Here is a 22,136-nt window from a genome sequence, read left to right as displayed (position 1 = left end):
GTTGACCTGTACCCACTGTAACACTGTCATACAGTAAATCTGTATGTAGTTGTCAACCTGTGCCCACTGTATCACTATCATACACTAAATCTGTATGTTGTTGGCCTGTGCCCACTGTAACACTATCGTACAGTAAATCTGTATGTTGTCGGCCTGTACCCACTGTAACGGCACTATCGTACAATAAATCTGTATGTGTTGTCAACCTGCCCTGCCCACTGTGCCACTATCATGCACCAAATCTGTATGGTGTCAACCTGTACCCACTGTATCACTATCATACAATAAATCTGTATGGTGTCAACCTGTACCCACTGTATCACTATCATACAATAAATCTGTATCGTGTCAACCTGTACCCACTGTAACACTATCATACACTAAATCTGTATAGGTGTTAACCTGTACCACTGTGACACTATCATGCAATAAATCTGTATGGTGTCAACCTGTACCCACTGTAACACTATCATACAATAAATCTGTATGGTGTCAACCTGTACCCACTGTACCACTATCATACAGTAAATCTGTATGGTGTCAACCTGTACCCACTGTAACACTATCATACACTAAATCTGTATGGTGTCACCTGTACCCACTGTAACACTATCATACAGTAAATCTGTATGGTGTCACCTGTACCCACTGTATCACTATCATAGGATCCCCTATTCTACTTTCTCCTTTCATAAATCAAAAAATTGGCAACTGAAGATGAAGACGTCAGCGAGTGGCGGCACGAGGCTTGCCACCGTTTTGCTCGGTAGGTGGCTAATAACAACACATGGGGGTTTCGGTCTCTTCGGAAAATTCGAGACCCGCTTAATCTCCTCATCGAATAAAGTGTTGTGAAGAATTCATTTACCATCTTAGAAATACAATGAAACTAGCGTAGTCGTGATGGTTTGTGATCTTATCAGCTATCATTAAACCTGTAAAAACTTTACCTCCCACCCACCAGGCGTCGCGGCGTGTAATTCATTGTGCTCTCAACAGGACCTCATTTTCAACCACTTATAACTTCAGTTGAACCATACACAGAAAAACAATAAATTAATCAGTTTTATTCATCTGGAGTCGTCTTCTTCACACCATCATCTCTACAGATAACGACTTCATTATCAACAATTCTCAACGGTCCCTCAATTTTTCTTCAGCAGCAAATATCCAGTTAAGGATGTCTTGTTAATTAATCTCATTAACTTATCGCTAAATAAGAAACACTCTGTTGAAAATTACTTTTACTACAGTAGATAAAGTTCTAACTCTTTAAGAGATGTTAAATATCTACAAGTGTTTCTTGTACTTTCTGTATCTTCACATACCTCTCTCTCTCTCTAGATAATGTTTCCTTCGACGAACACTCTTGCGTTACCATGGATACCATCAATAGATCGGGACTGCTGTCACTGCAGAGGATAAAAGAAGCCTCGATGTAAGTCACTTCGTTTTTATTCTGTAGCGTAAGAGTTGGCGGTGAGTGCTTCTGACTGTCTGTCTTTCTTCTAGTCTATTTGTTATAAATTTGAAATGTCAGCACAAATAGCCCTTTCATTTGTTTTACACGAATAACCGAAAACAAAACAAATGAAGAAGTTATTTCTGTTCACTTTATGTCTCTTACGTCTAGTTATTTCTGTTTATGTTATGTTTCTTCCAGCTAATTGTTTCTGTTTATGTTATGTTTGTTTCAGCTAATTGTTTCTGTTTATGTTGTGTTTGTTTCAGCTAATTGTTTCTGTTTATGTTGTGTTTGTTTCAGCTAAATGTTTCTGTTTATGTTATGTTTGTTTCAGCTAATTGTTTCTGTTTATGTTATGTTTGTTCCAGCTAGTTATTTCTGTTTCTGTTATGTTTGATTCAGCTAGTTATTTCTGTTTATGTTATGTTTGTTTCAGCTAGTTATTTCTGTTTATGTTATGTTTGTTTCAGCTAATTGTTTCTGTTTATGTTATGTTTGTTCCAGCTAGTTATTTCTGTTTCTGTTATGTTTGATGCAGCTAGTTATTTCTGTTTCTGTTGTTTGTTTCAGCTAGTTATTTCTGTTTATGTTGTTTGTTTCAGCTAGTTATTTCTGTTTATGTTATGTTTGTTTCAGCTAGTTATTTCTGCTTATGTTATGTTTGTTTCAGCTAGTTATTTCTGTTTATGTTATGTTTCTTCCAGCTAATTGTTTCTGTTTCTGTTATCTTTGTTCCAGCTAATTGTTTCTGTTTATGTTATGTTTGATTCAGCTAGTTATTTCTGTTTCTGTTATGTTTGATTCAGCTAGTTATTTCTGTTTATGTTATGTTTGTTTCAGCTAGTTATTTCTGTTTATGTTATGTTTGTTTCAGCTAGTTATTTCTGTTTATGTTATGTTTGATTCAGCTAGTTATTTCTGCTTATGTTATGTTTGTTCCAGCTAATTGTTTCTGTTATGTTTGATTCAGCTAGTTATTTCTGTTTATGTTATGTTTGTTTCAGCTAGTTATTTCTGTTTATTTTTGTCAGTTTTATTTCAGCTACATTCTTATGTTTGTGTGAGAGAGTTGTTTAGTTTTTGTTTGTTACTCTCGTTAAATAATTTGATTTTACGTTGAATGTTTTTCAGTTGGTTCCATCAACCAATCTTATAGAAAGAAGATGTTTTAGTTAACGGTAGGACTTGTTCGAAGCGAAAAATAATACCTCGTGGCATATCTTTCAAGAAATTGGCCTTTTACATTTTCAAGGTCATCTTGTATCTCAAGCAATTCTTTTGAATAAAACTTAGTTTGTATATATATATGTCCAGATCTAACTGTTGATTTAAAATGTTCCATTTGAATATAAGTTATGCCAGTCAGTTCGTTACGATCTCCATGTAAAGTTATTTCCTGGAAACCTACAAGACACAAAATATCTGAATAGCGTGAGTTGTTTCTTGGGACAATACACACAACATGTGCATGACTTGAAACCCATCCTGTAATTAAAATTCCCCTTGCTCGTGTGGGCTGTGGGTGAGAGGCCTACATGCACACGTCCTCGCTGTTGGTGTCCACCACTCCGTATTTTTGTGGGTGGGGTTGCACATGAAGCAAGGTGCTGCGTGCAGACGACACACCCTCTGTGATCCATGGAGAGGAAACCAAAAGGGGAATCTCCATCTAGTGACACGCCTGAAGGCCGAAGGTCAGAGGTTAGCAGCAGTTTTGGCTGAAATCCAAGTCCATCCTAACAACCCCATGTATCTATAATACACTGTTCTGGTGAAAATTGTAGCGCCACCTATTGGTTAGAGTTCACACAAATACTCTGACGAGAAAATATTGTATATTCAGAAACTGAATATTATGAATAAAAAATTCATCAGGCTACATATCTGTGTTGTTTTAAAATACAATTTCATATCATTCTTAAAATATCATTTAATAGAATTATTAAGTCTATAGTTTAGAAGCACAGCTATCAGTTCCATCATAGTTTAGTGGCACAGCTATAAGTTCCATCATAGTTTAGAATTACTATCAGTTCCATCACAGTTTAGAATTACTATCAGTTCCATCATAGTTTAGAATTACTATAAGTTCCATCATAGTTTAGAATTACTATCAGTTCCATCACAGTTTAGAATTACTATCAGTTCCATCATAGTTTAAAATTACTACCAGTTCCATCACAGTTTAGAATTACTATCAGTTCCATCATAGTTTAGAATTACTATCAGTTCCATCATAGTTTAGCACTGCTATCAGTTCTATCATAGTTTAAAATTACTATCAGTTCCATCATAGTTTAGTAGCACTACTATCAGTTCCATCATAGTTTAGTAGCACTGCTATCAGTTTAATCATAGTTTAGTAGCACTGCTATCAGTTTAATCATAGTTTAGTAGCACTACTGTCAGTTTCATCATAGTTTAGTAGCACTACTATCAGTTCCATCATAGTTTAGTAGAACTACTGTCAGTTATACATGTCTATAACAATGTTCAATTCAGATTACGTATAATGAAATATACATAACCACAACAATATATTTACTCAATTATATAGACAGTTATACATGGCCACAACAATATATTCAGTCAGTTATATGGACAGTTATACATGGCCACAACAATATATTCAGTTAGTTATAGAGACAGTTAGTTATACATGACCACAACAATGTTCAGTTGAGAATATACATATAATCAGCTAAGCATATAGTCGAATCTATTTTAGTTTTTAGTGAGGGGGATTATGGGTACATTACTTGTTATTTTATTTTAACCGTGTCCATTGAATTTAAACTAAAAACAATTTTATGTGATAATTATATACAAGTTTCTGTTGTCCATTCGAAGAGGGAATTTGCTATCGGGTTAAAATTTTGTGATTGGAGCACGTGCCTTTGGTGTTCACTGGCTGCGCCGGCTGTTATACACAACTGCAGTAATGTTCACTTGAGAATATGTATTAAACGATGAATATTTACACGACAAAGCACGTTGGCACATTTTGCTTTAGTCTTTTCAAACTTGGTCATATTTGCATGGTTTATTTTGTAATTTGAGTGACTTTGTAGAGAAAGGATTTATCTCAGTCGCACAGCGGCCTTCGGACTTTGCAACCCACGCGAATGTGCGAACGAATCCTCTGAAAAGACAATGAGGGGGAAGGAAGGCTGCACGTGACACGTGCTATTGGTCGGGCCAAGGAGGGCCACATTTAATATTTAAACCCGGACAGGCACGAGCCTGCCTGAGGCCACAAACCCTTTCTCATAACGATACCTCAGTGCAACCATCACACAATTAGTATGCAACTAGAAACATTCCCGACTCCTCCCTCTGCTATCAGTGCTCCGTGATTAACAACCGTTAACAGATTATTGGCTTGAGATATTAATTTCTACTAAATATTTTGTTGTTCTACGTCTAGGGGCGCGTGTCGTGACAACTGCTTGCCTTAGAATACTATTGTCGTATCAAAACTGACACAAATACGTATATATAATTGAAAATTCGTATCAGCTCGAAGAATGGCTTTCACCGAATGTTAATGGGGAATCCCGGTCGAAACGTTCGTTGCTTGATTAAAGAACAAAAGAAAGCACGAGAAAGGACAGTGCTAACAACTGGGGCGTAGAAATAAAATGTTCCATAGCTGATACGAAAGAACTAGAATCGTTGTCTACTGGACGAGCTAGTGATGACAATCTACATACTAAAGTTACCCAATGTTGAATGTAATGGTCACATTGGTAACTGATTCAAAACTATTGTCCTTTCAACACAAAATCCTATTAATACTGAACTATCAAAACGTGTGAAATAGTACATTAAGATATGTAACTAAGAATATTGAAAGACACAAAGGTGTGTTTCTATGTTAGTATTACACAGTGGTGGTTACACGTTAGTATTACACAGTAGTGGTTACACGTTAGTATTACACAGTAGTGGTTACAGGTTTGTATTACACAGTAGTGGTTACAGGTTTGTATTACACAGTAGTAGTTACACGTTAGTATTACACAGTAGTGGTTACAAGTTAGTATTACACAGTAGTGGTTACAGGTTAGTATTACACAGTGGTGGTTACAGGTTAGTATTACACAGTGGTGGTTACAGGTTAGTATTACACAGTGGTGGTTACAGGTTTGTATTACACAGTAGTGGTTACAGGTTTGTATTACACAGTAGTGGTTACACGTTAGTATTACACAGTAGTGGTTACAGGTTAGTATTACACAGTGGTGGTTACAGGTTAGTATTACACAGTGGTGGTTACAGGTTAGTATTACACAGTAGTGGTTACAGATTTCCTCTTAATCTTGTTGGAAACAGGAATTTGGAAAGGTGTATTTCCATGAAATTGTGTTGTTTTTTTGTTCACCATGTTAAAGACAATAACTTTTATAGGTGTTTCTCCAGGATATCCGGAAAGTGTTGTGATGTACCTACTTTATCTTGTTGAAAACAGGAACAGTGATTCTATGATTGGCTGTAGTCCTTAAGTGGTATGGTTCTAGAATCAGGAGATCTCTGAACGGCATTTATAGTGAGTGAAAACCTTTATGGAAAGTTGGAATTTTGTTTTTGTTAAAGTATTTCACAGTATAAGTGGTTTAAGTTAGGTAGTTTGATGGTAGGGTTCATTCCGGGGTGAATTTCGATAAGCAGATGGCAGTGTGTTTGGCTTTCTTTAGGAGTTTGTGGTCCTTTGTAAGACGTGCACTGAAGAGTCACCGATGGGTTTGTATCATTTGACAGTTGTTTTGGCAGATAAACATTGTTACATATGTTAGTAATATCACATGTTTGTTATCATATTCATAAGATAAATGTGTATATTTTGGATTTTAAGGTGTACGTTTTTTCTTGTTTTAAGGCACTTTTGTCGACAGTAAATTATGAGTTTGTTGTATTGGGTTCAGTTTTCATTCCTCACTTGTCTTGAGGAGATTATAGACGTGTGTTTTTGTGGGGTTTAGTTTTAAAGAGAATCGTCCATTGCATCATAATAATTATGTTAATTTTTATCACTTGTTTTTATTTCCTCTTACAGAGCCTTGACAAACCAATTACCAAAAAGATCTGCAATATCAGCGCCATCTGGAGTGAATGGGACGCTACAGAACGGAGTATTAGCACACAGCCGAACGTCACATTCAACAGTGACACCTATACAGGTGTCTGTTTCATCGTTATTAGGACCATCGCCAATGATGAACAGTCCTAGCTTCGTGAATGGGGCCTCGCCTATATCGTGTTCAGACATGTATTCAGAAAGCCTCCGTAGGCGGAAAGTTCACAGATGTGACTTTGATGGATGTGAAAAGGTATATACGAAAAGCTCTCACCTGAAGGCGCACAAGAGGACACATACAGGTAAAAGTATTGTCCTTGTTCGTTTACCCAAAGTGTTGTGTTCTAAGCTACTTTCTGAGTTGTTGAAGGCAGATCGAAGTCACGTTTTCATTTTACTTAGAATTGTTTTTATAAAAACTAATATTAGCGACAAATCGACTGTAGGCTTAATTTTCATGTTACTTAACATGATAATGTTATTTAACAGAAATGTTATTTCCAATGGTGTCAGTGATAGGACAGACCTAGTCTTAATTGTCAGGTAACATGGTGGTAGTACTAGCAAGGTTGTGATAACCAAGATGCTGGATGGATAACATGTTGTGATAACCAAGATACTGGATGGATAACAGGTTGTGATAACCAAGATACTGGATGGATAACAGGTTGTGATAACCAAGATACTGGATGGATAACAGGTTGTGATAACCAAGATACTGGATGGATGACAGGTTGTGATAACCAAGATACTGGATGGATAACAGGTTGTAATAACCAAGATACTGGATGGATGACAGGTTGTGACAATCAAGATACTGGATGGATGACAGGTTGTGATAACCAAGATAATGGATGGATGACAGGTTGTGATAACCAAGATACTGGATGGATAACAGGTTGTGATAACCAAGATACTGGATGGATAACAGGTTGTGATAACCAAGATACTGGATGGATAACAGGTTGTGACAATCAAGATACTGGATGGATGACAGGTTGTGATAACCAAGATAATGGATGGATGACAGGTTTGTGATAACCAAGATACTGGATGGATAACAGGTTGTGATAACCAAGATACTGGATGGATAACAGGTTGTGATAACCAAGATAATGGATGGATGACAGGTTGTGATAACCAAGATACTGGATGGATAACAGGTTGTGATAACCAAGATACTGGATGGATAACAGGTTGTAATAACCAAGATACTGGATGGATGACAGGTTGTAATAACCAAGATACTGGATGGATGACAGGTTGTAATAACAAGGTACTGAATAGGTAATGGGTTGTGATAAACAAGGTACTGAATGGGTAACAGGTTGTGATAAACAAGGTACTGAATGGATAACAGGTTGTGATAATCAAGATACTGAATGGGTAACGGGTTGTGATAATCAAGATACTGAATGGGTAACAGGTTGTGATAAACAAGGTACTGAATGGGTAACAGGTTGTAATAACCAAGATACTGGATGGATGACAGGTTGTAATAACCAAGATACTGGATGGATGACAGGTTGTAATAACCAAGATACTGAATGGGTAACAGGTTGTGATAAACAAGGTACTGAATGGGTAACAGGTTGTGATAATCAAGATACTGAATGGGTAACAGGTTGTGATAAACAAGGTACTGAATGGGTAACGGGTTGTGATAATCAAGATACTGGATGGATAACATGTTGTCATAACAATAACACTGGATGGATATCAGGTTGTCATAACAATAACACTGGATGGATATCAGGTTGTCACAACAATAACACTGGATGGATATCAGGCTGTCATAACCAAGACGATACTGTAAAGGTGTCACACGTTTCGAGATGTTTATCATATTATAATATCTTGCTGATTGGAATATCCTTTCTTTTGTCTTTTATGGAAACATGTTAGGATTTCTGGCGTGGCTCCATCCATTCACCGACGCCTATTGGTTAGTTTAAACGAACAATGAGTGAGAGCTTTCTTCTTTAACAAAATATTTTAATTGTCACCAGGTTATCGGTGATTCACGTGCCGCTTCACAACATTCTGCTATCATCATAAAACCACGTGGTTTCCATTATTGTTATCTACACAGAAACCACTGCATAAAAAACAGCACGTGGTGAGCTAAAACCAGATGAATTAAAAGCTGTGTTGTCATCTTCCAGTTAATCTCTATAGTGTATACTTGGTTTTCGTCTTTGTTTATTGTATAAGCCAGCTACATTATTTTCAACGTTCTGGTCTGTCATCGTAATTTGGGTTCGCTGTCGGTCACAGTTCACAGGTGTCCCAGCCTTGCTCACAACGAAATCAGTGTTCTGACCTCCAGTTTTGATACACTTTCAACGTAGAGCTGCTTTTATTATTATTACATATTTATTTATATTATTAATATGATTGTCATCTAGCTTATATTACATCTCAGGTTTTCTAGATACAATAAAAATGAACCCTTTCGGTGTGCCTAAAAGTGAGACGTGTTTTCATTAAAACCACTTCTCAATGTTTTCACTCTACCAAAGACACGTGATACTGGACCCGCCAGACATGTAATACCCCCATCCTAGTGACATGCACAGTTTGGCGCGACCACTGACACCCCGGGGAAAGTGGCTGATTTAGAGGGGTTCCACTGTATATTGAAAATGAAAGTTTGTTGTGAGTTTCACAATAGATATTGTTCAGGATGAAACAGGTGTCTCCGTTAACAATAAAAGTGTATCAGGAGTCTACATAGAAACTCCGGTACACAGAGTAATCCAATGTTCTGTCAGCAAAATTACCGGTTCATTTAGAAAATTGGATGAGTTTATAAACACGCCTTCATTGTTTGACACTGTTCTCTTTGTGTTTATGTACTTCTCTTCGATATTTAACACTGTTCCGTTTGTTTATGTACTTGTCTTTAGTATCTTACACTACTGTTTCTGTTTATGTACTTGTCTTTAGTATTTTACACTACTGTTTCTGTTTATGTACTTGTCTTTAGTATTTTACACGTACTGTCTGTGTTTATGTACTTGTCTTTAGTATCTTACACGTACTGTCTGTGTTTATGTGTACTTGTCTTTAGTATCTTACACGTACTGTCTGTGTTTATGTACTTGTCTTTAGTATCTTACACTACTGTTTCTGTTTATGTACTTGTCTTTATTATTTTACACTACTGTTTCTGTTTATGTACTTGTCTTTATTATTTTACACGTACTGTCTGTGTTTATGTACTTGTCTTTAATTATCTTACACGTGCTATCTGTGTTTATGTGCTTGTCTTTAGTATCTTACACTACTGTTTCTGTTTATGTACTTGTCTTTATTATTTTACACGTATTGTTTGTCTTTATGTACTTGTCTTTAGTATTTTACACGTATTGTTTGTGTTTATGTACTTGTCTTTAGTATCTTACACATTACTATCTGTGTTTATGTACTTGTCTTTGGTATCTTACACTACTGTTTCTGTTTATGTGCTTGTCTTTATTATTTTTTACACTACTGTTTGTGTTTATGTACTTATCTTTAGTATTTTACACTACTGTTTCTGTTTATGTACTTGTCTTTAGTATTTTACACGTGCTGTTAGTGTTTAATTTTCACCACAGTATCATGAGGCCATGCTTTAATGTCTCACCATGGTACCGTCAGGCTATTCTTTAATGTTTTACCACAGTATCGTCAGGCTATACTTTAATTTTCACCACTGTATCGTCAGGCTATACTTTATTGTTTTCACCACAGTATCGTCAGGCTATACTTTAATGTCTCACCACAGTATCGTCAGGCTATACTTTAATTTTCACCACAGTGTCGTCAGGCTATACTTTAATTTTCACCACAGTGTCGTCAGGCTATACTTTAATTTTCACCACAGTATCGTCAGGCTATACTTTAATGTCTCACCACAGTATCGTCAGGCTATACTTTAATGTTTTACCACAGTATCGTCAGGCTATGCTTTAATGTCTCACCACAGTATCGTCAGGCTATACTTTAATGTTTCACCACAGTATCGTCAGGGCTATACCTTAATGTCTCACCACAGTATCGTGAGGCTATACTTTAATGTCTCACCACAATATCATCAGGCTATACTTTAATTTTCACCACAGTGTCGTCAGGCTATACTTTAATTTTCACCACAGTGTCGTCAGGCTATACTTTAATGTCTCACCACAGTATCGTCAGGCTATACTTTAATTTTCACCACTGTATCGTCAGGCTATACTTTATTGTTTCACCACAGTATCGTCAGGCTATACTTTAATTTTCACCACAGTGTCGTCAGGCTATACTTTAATTTTCACCACAGTGTCGTCAGGCTATACTTTAATGTTTCACCAAAGTATCATGAGGCTATACTTTAATGTCTCACCACAGTATCGTCAGGCTATACTTTAATGTCTCACCACAGTATCGTCGGGCTATACTTTAATGTCTCCACCACAGTATCGTCAGGCTATACTTTAATGTTTTACCACAGTATCGTCAGGCTATACTTTAATTTTCACCACAGTATCGTCAGGCTATACTTTAATGTCTCACCACAGTGTCGTCAGGCTATACTTTAATGTTTCACCACAGTATCATGAGGCTATACTTTAATGTCTCACCATAGTACCGTCAGGCTATTCTTTAATGTTTTACCACAGTATCGTCAGGCTATACTTTAATTTTCACCACTGTATCGTCAGGCTATACTTTATTGTTTCACCACAGTATCGTCAGGCTATACTTTAATGTCTCACCACAGTATCGTCAGGCTATACTTTAATTTTCACCACAGTGTCGTCAGGCTATACTTTAATTTTCACCACAGTGTCGTCAGGCTATACTTTAATTTTCACCACGGTATCGTCAGGCTATGCTTTAATGTCTCACCACAGTATCGTCAGGCTATACTTTAATGTTTTACCACAGTATCGTCAGGCTATACTTTAATGTCTCACCACAGTATCGTCAGGCTATACTTTAATGTCTCACCACAGTATCGTCAGGCTATACTTTAATGTCTCACCACAGTATCGTCAGGCTATACTTTATTGTTTCACCACAGTATCGTCAGGCTATACCTTAATGTCTCACCACAGTATCGTGAGGCTATACCTTAATGTCTCACCACAGTATCGTCAGGCTATACTTTAATGTCTCACCACAATATCATCAGGCTATACTTTAATTTTCACCACAGTGTCGTCAGGCTATACTTTAATTTTCACCACAGTGTCGTCAGGCTATACTTTAATGTTTTACCACAGTATCATCAGGCTATACTTTAATTTTCACCACAGTGTCGTCAGGCTATACTTTATTGTTTCACCACAGTATCGTCAGGCTATACTTTAATTTTCACCACAGTGTCGTCAGGCTATACTTTAATGTTTCACCACAGTATCATGAGGCTATACTTTAATGTCTCACCACAGTGTCGTCAGGCTATACTTTAATGTTTCACCACAGTATCATGAGGCTATACTTTAATGTCTCACCATAGTACCGTCAGGCTATTCTTTAATGTTTTACCACTGTATCGTCAGGCTATACTTTATTGTTTCACCACAGTATCGTCAGGCTATACTTTAATTTTCACCACAGTGTCGTCAGGCTATACTTTAATGTTTCACCACAGTATCATGAGGCTATACTTTAATGTCTCACCACAGTGTCGTCAGGCTATACTTTAATGTTTCACCACAGTATCATGGGGCTATACTTTAATGTCTCACCATGGTACCGTCAGGCTATTCTTTAATGTTTTACCACAGTATCGTCAGGCTATACTTTAATTTTCACCACTGTATCGTCAGGCTATACTTTATTGTTTCACCACAGTATCGTCAGGCTATACTTTAATGTCTCACCACAGTATCGTCAGGCTATACTTTAATTTTCACCACAGTGTCGTCAGGCTATACTTTAATTTTCACCACAGTGTCGTCAGGCTATACTTTAATTTTCACCACAGTATCGTCAGGCTATACTTTAATGTCTCACCACAGTATCGTCAGGCTATACTTTAATGTTTTACCACAGTATCATCAGGCTATACTTTAATGTCTCACCACAGTATCGTCAGGCTATACTTTAATGTCTCACCACAGTATCGTCAGGCTATACTTTAATGTCTCACCACAGTATCGTCAGGCTATACTTTATTGTTTCACCACAGTATCGTCAGGCTATACCTTAATGTCTCACCACAGTATCGTGAGGCTATATGCTTTAATGTCTCACCACAATATCATCAGGCTATACTTTAATTTTCACCACAGTGTCGTCAGGCTATACTTTAATTTTCACCACAGTATCGTCAGGCTATACTTTAATGTCACACCACAGTATCGTCAGGCTATACTTTAATGTCTCACCACAGTATCGTCAGGCTATACTTTAATGTCTCACCACAGTATCGTCAGGCTATACTTTAATGTTTTACCACAGTATCGTCAGGCTATACTTTAATGTTTCGCCACAGTATCTTGAGGCTATACTTTAATTTTCACCACAGTATCGTCAGGCTATACTTTTAATGTATCACCACAGTATCTTGAGGCTATACTTTAATTTTCACCACAGTATCGTCAGGCTATACTTTAATGTATCACCACAGTATCGTCAGGCTATACTTTAATGTTTTACCACAGTATCATCAGGTTATACTTTAATGTTTTACCACAGTATCATCAGGCTATACTTTAATTTTCACCACAGTGTCGTCAGGCTATACTTTAATGTCACACCACAGTATCGTCAGGCTATACTTTAATGTCTCACCACAGTATCGTCAGGCTATACTTTAATGTCTCACCACAGTATCGTCAGGCTATACTTTTAATGTTTTACCACAGTATCGTCAGGCTATACTTTAATGTTTCGCCACAGTATCTTGAGGCTATACTTTAATTTTCACCACAGTATCGTCAGGCTATACTTTAATGTATCACCACAGTATCGTCAGGCTATACTTTAATGTTTTACCACAGTATCATCAGGTTATACTTTAATGTCTCACCACAGTATCGTCAGGCTATACTTTAATGTTTTACCACAGTATCGTCAGGCTATACTTTAATGTCTCACTACAGTATCGTCAGGCTATACTTTAATATTTCACCACAGTATCATCAGGCTATACTTTAATGTTTCACCACAGTATCATCAGGCTATACTTTAATGTTTTACCACAGTATCGTCAGGCTATACTTTAATGTCTCACCACAGTATCGTCAGGCTATACTTTAATGTCTCACCACAGTATCGTCAGGCTATACTTTAATGTCTCACCACAGTATCGTCAGGCTATACTTTAATGTTTTACCACAGTATCATCAGGTTATACTTTAATGTCTCACCACAGTATCGTCAGGCTATACTTTAATGTTTTACCACAGTATCGTCAGGCTATACTTTAATGTCTCACCACAGTATCGTCAGGCTATACTTTAATATTTCACCACAGTATCATCAGGCTATACTTTAATGTTTCACCACAGTATCGTCAGGCTATACTTTAATTTTCACCACAGTATCGTCAGGCTATACTTTTGGTTTTACCACAGTATCATCAGGCTATACTTTAATTTTCACCACAGTATCGTCAGGCTATACTTTAATGTCTCACCACAGTATCGTCGGGCTATACTTTAATGTCTCACCACAGTATCGTCAGGCTATACTTTAATGTTTTACCACAGTATCGTCAGGCTATACTTTAATTTTCACCACAGTATCGTCAGGCTATACTTTAATGTCTCACCACAGTGTCGTTTGGCTATACTTTAATGTTTCACCACAGTATCATGAGGCTATACTTTAATGTCTCACCATAGTACCGTCAGGCTATTCTTTAATGTTTTACCACAGTATCGTCGGGCTATACTTTAATTTTCACCACTGTATCGTCAGGCTATACTTTATTGTTTCACCACAGTATCGTCAGGCTATACTTTAATGTCTCACCACAGTATCGTCAGGCTATACTTTAATTTTCACCACAGTGTCGTCAGGCTATACTTTAATTTTCACCACAGTGTCGTCAGGCTATACTTTAATTTTCACCACAGTATCGTCAGGCTATACTTTAATGTCTCACCACAGTATCGTCAGGCTATACTTTAATGTTTTACCACAGTATCGTCGGGCTATACTTTTTTAATGTCTCACCACAGTATCGTCAGGCTATACTTTAATGTCTCACCACAGTATCGTCAGGCTATACTTTAATGTCTCACCACAGTATCGTCAGGCTATACTTTATTGTTTCACCACAGTATCGTCAGGCTATACCTTAATGTCTCACCACAGTATCGTGAGGCTATACCTTAATGTCTCACCACAGTATCGTGAGGCTATACTTTAATGTCTCACCACAATATCATCAGGCTATACTTTAATTTTCACCACAGTGTCGTCAGGCTATACTTTAATTTTTCACCACAGTGTCGTCAGGCTATACTTTAATGTTTTACCACAGTATCATCAGGCTATACTTTAATTTTCACCACAGTGTCGTCAGGCTATACTTTAATGTCTCACCACAGTATCGTCAGGCTATACTTTAATGTCACACCACAGTATCGTCAGGCTATACTTTAATTTTCACCACTGTATCGTCAGGCTATACTTTATTGTTTCACCACAGTATCGTCAGGCTATACTTTAATTTTCACCACAGTGTCGTCAGGCTATACTTTAATGTTTCACCACAGTATCATGAGGCTATACTTTAATGTCTCACCACAGTGTCGTCAGGCTATACTTTAATGTTTCACCACAGTATCATGAGGCTATACTTTAATGTCTCACCATAGTACCGTCAGGCTATTCTTTAATGTTTTACCACAGTATCGTCAGGCTATACTTTAATTTTCACCACTGTATCGTCAGGCTATACTTTATTGTTTCACCACAGTATCGTCAGGCTATACTTTAATGTCTCACCACAGTATCGTCAGGCTATACTTTAATTTTCACCACAGTGTCGTCAGGCTATACTTTAATTTTCACCACAGTGTCGTCAGGCTATACTTTAATTTTCACCACAGTATCGTCAGGCTATACTTTAATGTCTCACCACAGTATCGTCAGGCTATACTTTAATGTTTTACCACAGTATCATCAGGCTATACTTTAATGTCTCACCACAGTATCGTCAGGCTATACTTTAATGTCTCACCACAGTATCGTCAGGCTATACTTTAATGTCTCACCACAGTATCGTCAGGCTATACTTTATTGTTTCACCACAGTATCGTCAGGCTATACCTTAATGTCTCACCACAGTATCGTGAGGCTATACCTTAATGTCTCACCACAGTATCGTGAGGCTATACTTTAATGTCTCACCACAATATCATCAGGCTATACTTTAATTTTCACCACAGTGTCGTCAGGCTATACTTTAATTTTCACCACAGTGTCGTCAGGCTATACTTTAATGTTTTACCACAGTATCATCAGGCTATACTTTAATTTTCACCACAGTGTCGTCAGGCTATACTTTAATGTCTCACCACAGTATCGTCAGGCTATACTTTAATGTCACACCACAGTATCGTCAGGCTATACTTTAATGTCTCACCACAGTATCGTCAGGCTATACTTTAATGTCTCACCACAGTATCGTCAGGCTATACTTTAATGTTTTACCACAGTATCGTCAGGCTATACTTTAATGTTTCGCCACAGTATCTTGAGGCTATACTTTAATTTTCACCACAGTATCGTCAGGCTATACTTTAATGTATCACCACAGTATCTTGAGGCTATACTTTAATTTTCACCACAGTATCGTCAGGCTATACTTTAATGTATCACCACAGTATCGTCAGGCTATACTTTAATGTTTTACCACAGTATCATCAGGTTATACTTTAATGTTTTACCACAGTATCATCAGGCTATACTTTAATTTTCACCACAGTGTCGTCAGGCTATACTTTAATGTCACACCACAGTATCGTCAGGCTATACTTTAATGTCTCACCACAGTATCGTCAGGCTATACTTTAATGTCTCACCACAGTATCGTCAGGCTATACTTTAATGTTTTACCACAGTATCGTCAGGCTATACTTTAATGTTTCGCCACAGTATCTTGAGGCTATACTTTAATTTTCACCACAGTATCGTCAGGCTATACTTTAATGTATCACCACAGTATCGTCAGGCTATACTTTAATGTTTTACCACAGTATCATCAGGTTATACTTTAATGTCTCACCACAGTATCGTCAGGCTATACTTTAATGTTTTACCACAGTATCGTCAGGCTATACTTTAATGTCTCACTACAGTATCGTCAGGCTATACTTTAATATTTCACCACAGTATCATCAGGCTATACTTTAATGTTTCACCACAGTATCATCAGGCTATACTTTAATGTTTTACCACAGTATCGTCAGGCTATACTTTAATGTCTCACCACAGTATCGTCAGGCTATACTTTAATGTCTCACCACAGTATCGTCAGGCTATACTTTAATGTCTCACCACAGTATCGTCAGGCTATACTTTAATGTTTTACCACAGTATCATCAGGTTATACTTTAATGTCTCACCACAGTATCGTCAGGCTATACTTTAATGTTTTACCACAGTATCGTCAGGCTATACTTTAATGTCTCACCACAGTATCGTCAGGCTATACTTTAATATTTCACCACAGTATCATCAGGCTATACTTTAATGTTTCACCACAGTATCGTCAGGCTATACTTTAATTTTCACCACAGTATCGTCAGGCTATACTTTAAGGTTTTACCACAGTATCATCAGGCTATACTTTAATTTTCACCACAGTATCGTCAGGCTATACTTTAATGTTTTACCACAGTATCGTCAGGCTATACTTTAATGTCTCACCACAGTATCGTCAGGCTATACTTTAATGTCTCACCACAGTATCGTCAGGCTATACTTTAATGTCTCACCACAGTATCGTCAGGCTATACTTTAATGTTTTACCACAGTATCGTCAGGCTATACTTTAATGTCTCACCACAGTATCATGAGGCTATACTTTAATGTCTCACCACAGTATCATGAGGCTATACTTTAATGTTTTACCACAGTATCGTCAGGCTATACTTTAATGTCTCACCACAGTATCGTCAGGCTATACTTTAATGTCTCACCACAGTATCGTCAGGCTATACTTTTAATGTCTCACCACAGTATCGTCAGGCTATACTTTAATATCTCACCACAGTATCGTCAGGCTATACTTTAATGTCTCACCACAGTATCGTCAGGCTATACTTTAATGTTTTACCACAGTATCGTCAGGCTATACTTTAATTTTCACCACAGTATCGTCAGGCTATACTTTAATGTCTCACCACAGTGTCGTCAGGCTATACTTTAATGTTTCACCACAGTATCATGAGGCTATACTTTAATGTTTCACCACAGTATCATGAGGCTATACTTTAATGTCTCACCATAGTACCGTCAGGCTATTCTTTAATGTTTTACCACAGTATCGTCAGGCTATACTTTAATTTTCACCACTGTATCGTCAGGCTATACTTTATTGTTTTCACCACAGTATCGTCAGGCTATACTTTAATGTCTCACCACAGTATCGTCAGGCTATACTTTTAATTTTCACCACAGTGTCGTCAGGCTATACTTTAATTTTCACCACAGTGTCGTCAGGCTATACTTTAATTTTCACCACAGTATCGTCAGGCTATACTTTAATGTCTCACCACAGTATCGTCAGGCTATACTTTAATGTTTTACCACAGTATCGTCAGGCTATACTTTAATGTCTCACCACAGTATCGTCAGGCTATACTTTAATGTCTCACCACAGTATCGTCAGGCTATACTTTAATGTCTCACCACAGTATCGTCAGGCTATACTTTATTGTTTCACCACAGTATCGTCAGGCTATACCTTAATGTCTCACCACAGTATCGTGAGGCTATACCTTAATGTCTCACCACAGTATCGTGAGGGCTATACTTTAATGTCTCACCACAATATCATCAGGCTATACTTTAATTTTCACCACAGTGTCGTCAGGCTATACTTTAATTTTCACCACAGTGTCGTCAGGCTATACTTTAATGTTTTACCACAGTATCATCAGGCTATACTTTAATTTTCACCACAGTGTCGTCAGGCTATACTTTAATGTCTCACCACAGTATCGTCAGGCTATACTTTAATGTCACACCACAGTATCGTCAGGCTATACTTTAATTTTCACCACTGTATCGTCAGGCTATACTTTATTGTTTCACCACAGTATCGTCAGGCTATACTTTAATTTTCACCACAGTGTCGTCAGGCTATACTTTAATGTTTCACCACAGTATCATGAGGCTATACTTTAATGTCTCACCACAGTGTCGTCAGGCTATACTTTAATGTTTCACCACAGTATCATGAGGCTATACTTTAATGTCTCACCATAGTACCGTCAGGCTATTCTTTAATGTTTTACCACAGTATCGTCAGGCTATACTTTAATTTTCACCACTGTATCGTCAGGCTATACTTTATTGTTTCACCACAGTATCGTCAGGCTATACTTTAATGTCTCACCACAGTATCGTCAGGCTATACTTTTAATTTTCACCACAGTGTCGTCAGGCTATACTTTAATTTTCACCACAGTGTCGTCAGGCTATACTTTAATTTTCACCACAGTATCGTCAGGCTATACTTTAATGTCTCACCACAGTATCGTCAGGCTATACTTTAATGTTTTACCACAGTATCATCAGGCTATACTTTAATGTCTCACCACAGTATCGTCAGGCTATACTTTAATGTCTCACCACAGTATCGTCAGGCTATACTTTAATGTCTCACCCACAGTATCGTCAGGCTATACTTTATTGTTTCACCACAGTATCGTCAGGCTATACCTTAATGTCTCACCACAGTATCGTGAGGCTATACCTTAATGTCTCACCACAGTATCGTGAGGCTATACTTTAATGTCTCACCACAATATCATCAGGCTATACTTTAATTTTCACCACAGTGTCGTCAGGCTATACTTTAATTTTCACCACAGTGTCGTCAGGCTATACTTTAATGTTTTACCACAGTATCATCAGGCTATACTTTAATTTTCACCACAGTGTCGTCAGGCTATACTTTAATGTCTCACCACAGTATCGTCAGGCTATACTTTAATGTCACACCACAGTATCGTCAGGGCTATACTTTAATGTCTCACCACAGTATCGTCAGGCTATACTTTAATGTCTCACCAAAGTATCGTCAGGCTATACTTTAATGTTTTACCACAGTATCGTCAGGCTATACTTTAATGTTTCACCACAGTATCTTGAGGCTATACTTTAATTTTCACCACAGTATCGTCAGGCTATACTTTAATGTATCACCACAGTATCTTGAGGCTATACTTTAATTTTCACCACAGTATCGTCAGGCTATACTTTAATGTATCACCACAGTATCGTCAGGCTATACTTTAATGTTTTACCACAGTATCATCAGGTTATACTTTAATGTTTTACCACAGTATCATCAGGCTATACTTTAATTTTCACCACAGTGTCGTCAGGCTATACTTTAATGTCACACCACAGTATCGTCAGGCTATACTTTAATGTCTCACCACAGTATCGTCAGGCTATACTTTAATGTCTCACCACAGTATCGTCAGGCTATACTTTAATGTTTTACCACAGTATCGTCAGGCTATACTTTAATGTTTCGCCACAGTATCTTGAGGCTATACTTTAATTTTCACCACAGTATCGTCAGGCTATACTTTAATGTATCACCACAGTATCGTCAGGCTATACTTTAATGTTTTACCACAGTATCATCAGGTTATACTTTAATGTCTCACCACAGTATCGTCAGGCTATACTTTAATGTTTTACCACAGTATCGTCAGGCTATACTTTAATGTCTCACTACAGTATCGTCAGGCTATACTTTAATATTTCACCACAGTATCATCAGGCTATACTTTTAATGTTTCACCACAGTATCATCAGGCTATACTTTAATGTTTTACCACAGTATCGTCAGGCTATACTTTAATGTCTCACCACAGTATCGTCAGGCTATACTTTAATGTCTCACCACAGTATCGTCAGGCTATACTTTAATGTCTCACCACAGTATCGTCAGGCTATACTCTTTAATGTTTTACCACAGTATCATCAGGTTATACTTTAATGTCTCACCACAGTATCGTCAGGCTATACTTTAATGTTTTACCACAGTATCGTCAGGCTATACTTTAATGTCTCACCACAGTATCGTCAGGCTATACTTTAATATTTCACCACAGTATCATCAGGCTATACTTTAATGTTTCACCACAGTATCGTCAGGCTATACTTTAATTTTCACCACAGTATCGTCAGGCTATACTTTAAGGTTTTACCACAGTATCATCAGGCTATACTTTAATTTTCACCACAGTATCGTCAGGCTATACTTTAATGTTTTACCACAGTATCGTCAGGCTATACTTTAATGTCTCACCACAGTATCGTCAGGCTATACTTTAATGTCTCACCACAGTATCGTCAGGCTATACTTTAATGTCTCACCACAGTATCGTCAGGCTATACTTTTGTGTTTTACCACAGTATCGTCAGGGCTATACTTTGTGTCTCACCACAGTATCATGAGGCTATACTTTAATGTCTCACCACAGTATCGAGGCTATACTTTAATGTTTTACCACAGTATCGTCAGGCTATACTTTAATGTCTCACCACAGTATCGTCAGGCTATACTTTAATGTCTCACCACAGTATCGTCAGGCTATACTTTAATGTCTCACCACAGTATCGTCAGGCTATACTTTAATGTCTCACCACAGTATCGTCAGGCTATACTTTAATGTCTCACCACAGTATCGTCAGGCTATACTTTAATGTTTTACCACAGTATCGTCAGGCTATACTTTAATTTTCACCACAGTATCGTCAGGCTATACTTTAATGTCTCACCACAGTGTCGTCAGGCTATACTTTAATGTTTCACCACAGTATCATGAGGCTATACTTTAATGTTTCACCACAGTATCATGAGGGCTATACTTTAATGTCTCACCATAGTACCGTCAGGCTATTCTTTAATGTTTTACCACAGTATCGTCAGGCTATACTTTAATTTTCACCACTGTATCGTCAGGCTATACTTTATTGTTTCACCACAGTATCGTCAGGCTATACTTTAATGTCTCACCACAGTATCGTCAGGCTATACTTTAATTTTCACCACAGTGTCGTCAGGCTATACTTTAATTTTCACCACAGTGTCGTCAGGCTATACTTTAATTTTCACCACAGTATCGTCAGGCTATACTTTAATGTCTCACCACAGTATCGTCAGGCTATACTTTAATGTTTTACCACAGTATCGTCAGGCTATACTTTAATGTCTCACCACAGTATCGTCAGGCTATACTTTAATGTCTCACCACAGTATCGTCAGGCTATACTTTAATGTCTCACCACAGTATCGTCAGGCTATACTTTATTGTTTCACCACAGTATCGTCAGGCTATACCTTAATGTCTCACCACAGTATCGTGAGGCTATACCTTAATGTCTCACCACAGTATCGTGAGGCTATACTTT

General features: G+C 37.4%; 2 pseudogenes across 2 annotated transcripts in view; both read left to right on the top strand.

Annotated features, from left to right (window-relative positions):
- The window catches only part of LOC143247852 (sodium- and chloride-dependent glycine transporter 1-like), a 156,344-nt pseudogene that overhangs the window by 19,961 nt on the left and 114,247 nt on the right, over positions 1 to 22,136 (top strand). The window lies entirely within an intron of this gene.
- The window catches only part of LOC143247849 (Krueppel-like factor 1), a 36,823-nt pseudogene continuing 15,473 nt past the window's right edge, over positions 787 to 22,136 (top strand). Inside the window, exons 1-2 of the transcript XR_013026726.1 lie at positions 787 to 1,438; positions 6,522 to 6,844. The product of XR_013026726.1 is annotated as a Krueppel-like factor 1 (transcript). The remainder of the gene's footprint in view (positions 1,439 to 6,521; positions 6,845 to 22,136) is intronic.

Source organism: Tachypleus tridentatus, chromosome 3, assembly GCF_004210375.1.
Source record: "Tachypleus tridentatus isolate NWPU-2018 chromosome 3, ASM421037v1, whole genome shotgun sequence".
NCBI lineage: Eukaryota > Metazoa > Arthropoda > Merostomata > Xiphosura > Limulidae > Tachypleus > Tachypleus tridentatus.
The sequence above is the reverse complement of the archived record's forward strand: the minus strand, read 5'-3'. Positions and strand labels throughout refer to the sequence as shown.